At 42.6% G+C, this 7910-nt stretch overlaps 1 pseudogene; it reads left to right on the top strand.

Moving 5' to 3' along the window:
* Positions 1–1832: 1832 nt before the first annotated feature.
* Positions 1833–3400, top strand: LOC101526527 (Y-box-binding protein 1-like; annotated as a pseudogene).
* The last annotated feature ends 4510 nt before the right edge of the window (positions 3401–7910 follow it).

Below are 7910 nucleotides of genomic sequence, written 5' to 3'. Positions count from 1 at the left end.
GTATAACATTGATCCATTTTGGAACATTATTCATTATTCATTAATTAAGGCCTGTCCAGATGCATTGAGTGCCCTGGATGTAAGAGCAGTACCCCACAAACACAAGTGATGACTTAGTTTCATTTTAGGGTACTGATGGGCACAACACAAAGATAGATTAGATGCTGTTAGGAAAGTATCCAGTAATACATTACACAAGATGGTAGCTTAAAGAGAAATCAGGGAGAAAAGAGATGGGTGTTGGAGTATCTAGTGCATAGTAGTCGGCCAACAATAAAGGGTCCGTTTCTTTTCCAGCTTCTAGAAAATATGGACATTGTATTGGAATGGCCCCTTTTGTGTGGTTAGCTGAGGACCAGAGCCCAAGTTTGCTGGAGGACTCTCCTTTGTGTGGACCCAGACACTGGGCAGCTGCAGCTGAGGAACTTAGGAAACGTGATTCTGAAAGCTTCTCTCTGAGTGCACAGAGCTCTCAGAGATTAAAAAGAACATCTATAAAGCTGCAGGATGTGCAGCACAACCAAGGCCTGGTAATCAAGTTGGAAATGAGTGTTATCTTCCTACATACCTGAGTGGAATCTGAAACTCTTGATTAGCTGAGGCTCCATCAGGCATTTATGCCTGATGTATGAAAAGCATGGCCACCCAGAAGGCTAAAAATAAATTGGTCTGGAGCTCCAGGACTTGTTTAACCATGGAAATAGAATCTAAAGGCCATTTGTCACTTTCCTGTCATTTTGCCTCACAAGAAGCCTCACTGTCGCCATAAACAAGCCTGTTGCTCCTTGCTGGGGACCTAGTAGGCCACCACCAGAGCTGGAAGACAAGTTCTTCAGTAGTTAACTCCTTCAGCTCTGCTTCAGACATGGATGTGGGGGAAGCTAGAGTTACGGGCTTTATAGCGATTGCCCCTGGATAAGCTGAACAGGGCTTTTCAGTATTACAAGGGGCTTTTATGTACTTTGCGCTAGAAATTCACTAATTTCTGATGTACCCAAAGACACAAAACCCCTGTGGTCTGTTTCCAGGAAAGTACCTATGAAAGCATGGGCATGCACAGGAGGGTGAGAGTATATGTGTGTGGGTGGGAGGGTGGATATGTTTCCTCTGAAGTTCAAATATAGCAAACTGCTGGTGGTTTTGCTGGACAGAATTCCTTGGCATTTATGTAAGTTTTTTTATTTTCTTCCCTGATGACTATTGGGCAATCAAGATGTCTTATATTTGAATATGAAATTGAGGCTTGGTTTGGCCTTTGTGTTTTGTCATAGGAAGTTTAAAGTCACACCTTTTTAAAAAATAAAACAAACCTTTAGATTGTAATTTTTTTGTATGCCATTTCAAAGTTTAAAAGCATAGTGGAAAGGAAATTGTTTTATTTAGATTATAGCCCCTGTACTTCCTAGCTTTCTGAACATGGGAAAATTATGTCACTTCTCCACGTTATAGTCTTTTGCTTGAAGCTACACTCAGTATGTAACTTCCATTAAAACAGATATTTTCTGCTACTGAGGTAGGCCATCCAGGTACACCAGTACTTAGCCCACAGTTGGTTGTTCAACAAACGTCCCGTGAAGGAATCAACGAAATTGAAATAATAATTCTGCTTCATGGGACTGTTACAAAGATTATAGGAGGCAAAACAATGAAGAATCTGTCCCTGATCCTGGCTGTTGGTGTTTGTTTGATGGTGGCCATTGTTACTGTTTGCATTGAGTTGTGCTGGTTAAACACGTGACTTAAATATATCATTTTCCAGAAATCAGGATTACATATTACCATCAGGAAGAGACCAGCAGACTCTCCCAAGGCATTGTCTGTGACTGTTTGACATGGAAACATTCCAAGAGCCTTCCACCAGCATTGCTCTCATTGAGTCTTGGTATGTTACAATCTCGGTGCTCAGCTCATGAGCCCTGCCATCATGATTGACTCAGTTGATCCTTAAACACTTCTTTTCTTCACTTGGTGTCCAGGCTTCTGCAACTTGAGTGCTCTCCTACCTCACTGGTATCTCCTTCTTAGTCTCTTCTGCTTATTCCTGTTATTTCCCTAACCTCTGAAGGTCCTAGTCTTTAGCTCTGTATCAATATTCCCCCACCCCCATGAATTGATCATGGTCTGTATAGAAAAAATATATGGATGATTGGAAGAGAGCTTAATAATAGGAATTTTTGTAAAGACGTGAGGACAGTTTAGGAACACTAACAATAAGTAATGCAGGGTAGATACACATCAACTTACAGTAGAGTTGTGTCTCAACAAACCCATTCTAAATGGAAGATAAATGTAACACAAAGTCGTGTTATATAAAGTTCGATTGGTAGCGGGAGCAGAGAGCAGACCCCAGAGTGCCCTGAAGAGCCCCACCGCCAGCCTAGTAACCATCACACCCCAGGAGGAACCGTAGCTGCCACAGCCGGCCCCAGTCACCATCACCGCGAGGCCCAGCAGCCGACACCCAGCAGCCGCCCCGCCTCAGCGCCAACGACACCAAGCCTGCACCACGGGCAGTGGCGCAGGGAGCGGTGGCCCCGGGCGGCCTCAACAAGGTCATCGCAACGAAGGTTTTGGGAGCAATAAAATGGTTCAATGTAAGGAGCAGATACGGCTTCATCAACAGGAATGACACCAGGAAGGACGTATTTGTACACCAGACTGCCATAAAGCATAATAACCCCAGGAAGCACCCTCGCAGTGTAGGAGATGGAGAGACTGTGGAGTTTGATGTTGTTGAAGGTGAAAAGGGTGCGGAGGCAGCAAACGTTACAGGCCCTGGTGAAGTTCCAGCACAAGGCAGTAAATACGCAGCAGACCAGAACCATTATAGATGCTATCCACGTCGTAGGGGTCCTCCACGCAATTACCAGCAGAATTACCAGAACAGTGAGAGTGGGGAAAAGAATGAGGATTGGGGAGTGCTCCTGAAGGCCAGGACCAACAACGCCGGCCCTGCGGAGACCCTATGGGTGTCGACCACAGTATTCCAACCCTCCGGTGCAGGGAGAAGTGATGGAAGGTGCTGACAACCAGGGTGCGGGAGAACAAGCCAGACCTGGGAGACAGAACATGTATCGAGGTTATGGACCACGATTCCGCAGAGGTCCTCCTCGCCAAAGACAGCCTAGAGAGGACGGCAATGAAGAGGATAAGGAGAATCAAGGAGACGAGACCCAGGGTCAGCAGCCACCTCAACCTCTGTACCGCCCTAACTTCAATTACCGACCCAGATGCCCAGATAACCCTAAACCACAAGATGGCAAAGAGACAAAAGCAGCCAATCCACCAGCTGAGAATTCGTCTGGTCCCGAGGCTGAGCAGTGCGGGGCTGAGTAAAAGATACCGGCTTAACGTCTCTACCATCATCCGGTTTAGTCTTCCAACAAGAAATGAATATGAAATTCCAGCAATAAGAAATGAACGAAAGATTGGAGCTGAAGACCTTAAGTGCTTGCTTTTTCCCATGGACCATATAACTAGAACTATCTGCATTATCTATGCAGCATGGAGTTTTTATTATTTTTTACCTAAAGATGTCTCTTTTTGGCAATGACAAACATGCTTTTTTTTAAAAAAGCCTGGTTTTTCTCAATATACCTTTAAAGGTTTTTAAATTGTTCCCATCTGGTCAAATTGAGATTTTTAAGAACTTCATTTTTAATTTGTAATAAAAGTTTACAACTTAATTTTTTGAAAAAAGTCAACAAACAGCAAGCACCTGTTAATAAAGGTCTTAAATAATAATAATAATAATAATAAAGCCGTGTTATACACCCAACCTTTGTAGCTCAACAACGCAGTATAGAGTGTTGGACTATTCCCTATGACAACAACATGACCCAGGAGCTGAACTGCTACCACCACCCAGTGTCACAAGAGTAGGCTGGAGTACCTAGCACTTGCTTGGGAAAGACCCAAATTCAAAATTTAAATTATGATTTCTACTGATTATATTTTGTTATAAAATCAAAAATCCTAAGCTGAATCACTTGAAGCTGAGGATGTCCTATATTGTGGTGTCAGAATCAGTGGGAAGCATGAGAATCGTGAAACAGGAGTGGTTACTGGGATGTATATAGGGTGGTGAAATGAGTGGGCTGACTAGTGGGAGCAATGGTCTTGATACAGGAACAGAATTTGTCTCCTATAAAACAGCCAAACAAGGAAGGGTCTGGAAAAATCAACAGCCTACACGCTCTCCTTGTGCTCTTTAATCTGCTGATACTGTCATTGGGTGAGCGCAAAGGGAAGGCAGAAATCTCACTGACAAAGTCCAAATGAGTTATTCTGCTGGGGCACAAAGCAGAATGGAGACGGATGAAGACCAGAAAGGCAGAAGCAAGAGGAAGACAGTCAGCACTCCCTGCAGGGACCTCATCCAGTTCCAGAGCTGTAGATACCCTGTATATGCTGTAGACCATCTCAGCTCACACTGCCTGGTTGACATCTCCACATCAGCGTGTATAAAGCCAAACTCTCACCTACCATCCCTTCACATCTGTAATCGACATGCCCCTCCTCATCTTAAGAGTGTCACATTCATTCTTTCAATTGCTCAGGCTAATGTCATCCTTGAATTCTTTCTCTGACATTCTTCCACACAGTGTTTCGCTGTACTGGTTAGACTTCCAATACGTATCAAAAATTTAAATAAGTTCATGTTTTTCACAAATGTTTACTCATGTTTTCATTGGTGTACTAATCTACGCATTAAATAGATTTGTGATGTGCCTCTCCTTGTGCAAGGCATTGGGTTGGGTGATGTTGATGACATGGTAAGCAAACCAATACGATTACTTCCTTACTGGAACTTACCATCTAATGGGATGGCATGTCATGGATGTGATTTCTTGCAACACTTCATATTAGTACTCATGACGTTGATTTTGATGGTTTGGGACGGGCCATTGAGTTGTGGGTGTTTGATAGACAATCAGTACAACACAGGGCAAGTTAGAGAGATCATTGTTATAAATAGCACCCAACTAACTTCTGACTCTTGGTCTATTTCAACCTTCGTCTGCTCTTTCCCTTTTCTGACACATTCTATTCCCTGTGGTCCATGTCCCTGTTGGTTTTCTAAGATCCCTCATCCTCATGTCGTTACCATCAAGTTCCTTTGGAAACTTGCGATATTTCATCTTGAGTTTATCTTCAGTGCTTAGGAGCTGTCCTTTTATGCGTCCCCAGTAAGATGTAAGATTATGTTTATAATGGGATATTTTGTAATAGACCAGTTCTTCTTCTGAGGAAAACTGCCAAAAGAAAAAAAAAAAAAAGAAATGCTTGAAGTGCATACGGAAACAGGCTGCCAATATTTGAGAGATAAGGGCTCAAAGAGCAGAAAAAGTTCACTGAGATTAGAGCAACTTTCTGCAAGCTGCTTATCTCAAAGAACATCTGCTGATCCTTGATGAGAGAGGTAGTAAAGCCAGCAGAACTTTCATCGATCTCATGGGGTTTGGCAGATACCACTAGGAGTCTGGGGCTGGCAAGGCAGCCAAGAGTGGCAAGAGATTTCAGAGAGAAAGGGGTTCTAAAGGGATAACTGTCTGAATATCAGTTTCCTTTGAATATGGAAGTTGATTGAGCCATCTGGGGAAAAGGACTAGAGAGCAAGTGCAAAGCGGCTGGAGTGGAGCAGGGTCCTGCAGACTCACAGCACCCAGAGAACAGCAAAACCAGAACTGGAGAAACTGCTGGTGAGGAGAGTCTTCTGGGAAATGTGCCCCGCCTCCCGCAGGGCTGCACTTCAGGAAAAGATGAGAACCAGCGTGAGGCACCCAGTGATTGCACCCAGCCTCACAGTGTTCACGACTTGATGGTATTGAAGTGATCCCTCCGGCCACCTTCTTCCACGGAGGGAGATGCTATTCAGTTTCTGTGACTCTTCAAAGGTGATGTCCAGCACCCAGCAAAAACAAAACAAAAAATTAAAAAAACTAGGCATATTAATAAATAACATCAAGTAAAAAACCAGATAAATCTAAAAAGACTCATAACCTCCTATAATATTGGACTATCAGTTAATTACTGCAGACTTTGTATTAAGTAGTCGATAAAGTCAAGAAAGCATGTCATGTCAGGGGGAGCATCATCAGAAAGCTGGAATTTTTTTCAAATGGCAATCCTAAAGATTAAGAATGCAATAACTGAGACTGAAGACTCTGAAAGGCAAGAGTTACAACACTTTGGACAAACTAGAGGAATAATTAGTAGCTAGAGAGATGTTAAAATACAACCCATGTCTTGGTAGCATGACAGTGTTTTAAAATATAGGCTCTGGGTTTTATTACTATTCAGGTTTGGTGATGATTTAGAGGAACTATACAGGAAAATTAGGTAGAATTGAGTGAGCTGCCACCCCAGCACTGTAATTCCACTTCCTTACCTGTCGGTCTGGTACACTCACTTTCCCATGATGCACCTGTGCATCATCCAGGACCAAGAGGAAGGAGATGCTGTGGTGGCTGTGTAAAAGTTAAACTGCCCAGAAGGACCGTGAAACCCCTCATATGCCTCACACACACTATACTTGACCCTTATCTAATTAGGGCATCACCCCTTCTGTTCTTCGTGGCCTCTGGACCGTGCCTATGGATCTTCCTCTGGCCTCCTCCTCATTTCTTTCCTCATACGCAGCTGGTCTATGGATGGCTGCCCTCTCTCCATATGTATGTTCACTTTCTCACTTTTAAATGGATCCTGCTCTCACTCATGCACTGTAGTTTGTCTCTGCTTTGAATTCTTTCCATGTGGTAGAGAACCTAGAAGAAAGAGGAAGATACATAGGCCAAAACAATGAAATCAACAGGTGTATAGACAGCTGGGCTCCTGTGCTGTTCTCATCAGTAATGCTGACCTTGAATCTAACAATTAGTTTAAAAAAATAATACAATTCCAAACTGTGGGGCATTCTGCAAGATTCTGTCACTGTCATGAAAGTCTAAAAATATTAGAGGATTATTCCAATATAAAAGGAATCTAAGGCAATATAAAAAATAAGTGAATATGAGAGTACTCATTGGAGTCCAGTTTTTCTTTTTACCATTTAAAAATTGTGTGAGGCTGACAGGGAGAGAGAGAGAGAGACAGAGAGACAAAGAGAGAGAGAGAAAGAATCTCCCATTTTCTGGGAATCAATGCCTCCTTAACTAAGGGTATCAGTGTGGAATGCTGCTATTACTTCCACTTATTTATGGATATCTCTTGAATTTTCTTTATGGGCAATCCTATCAACTGTGGAAATTCACAGCTCTTTTTGTTTCCAAACCATACAGGTTTTATTTCTTTTTCTGTTTTTCCTTATAGTACTAACTTGTAATGCTGACCAAAGGATTCTTGCTCTGTTCCTTGTTTCAGAGAGTGCCTTTTAGTAATTTCCATTAGGAACAGCACCTGCTGTGGAATTTTAACAGGTACTTTAGAAAAAACAGGTTAAGGAATTTCTTTTCTATTTCTAATTCTCTAAGAGCCCAATCATCTACCCTTGTTCTCACTCATTTTATACGTGTCACTTTGAGAGCTGCTCTTCAAACATCATTGAGAAATTGTCTGCTTGCCAGTGTCTCCTAGTCAAATTCACAGCTTCTCATTAGTTTTCAATGAGGCTGGTTTATTTCCTGCCTTCTTGTGTGTGCCATAAAGTATGTCGATATGCAGAAATAAATCGAACTTGGCATTATGTCCACCTAGCCGTAATATCACACTGTGTTACATCTGGGTTGGAGGGAATGACACAGCTTATGTTGCATAACACTCAGAAAAATGTGAAATGCATGTTGCGTACGTATTCCAACTCAGCTGACTTGGGGCTAGCCTTATGGTGAGACTTGATGGCCTTTGGACTATTTTCTCCTCCATAATAGCTGAGAATTTCCATTGTGTCGCTAATTTCAATAATCCCAAGA

This window comes from Ochotona princeps, chromosome 12 (genome assembly GCF_030435755.1).
Source record: "Ochotona princeps isolate mOchPri1 chromosome 12, mOchPri1.hap1, whole genome shotgun sequence".
Lineage (NCBI taxonomy): Eukaryota > Metazoa > Chordata > Mammalia > Lagomorpha > Ochotonidae > Ochotona > Ochotona princeps.
The sequence above is the reverse complement of the archived record's forward strand: the minus strand, read 5'-3'. Positions and strand labels throughout refer to the sequence as shown.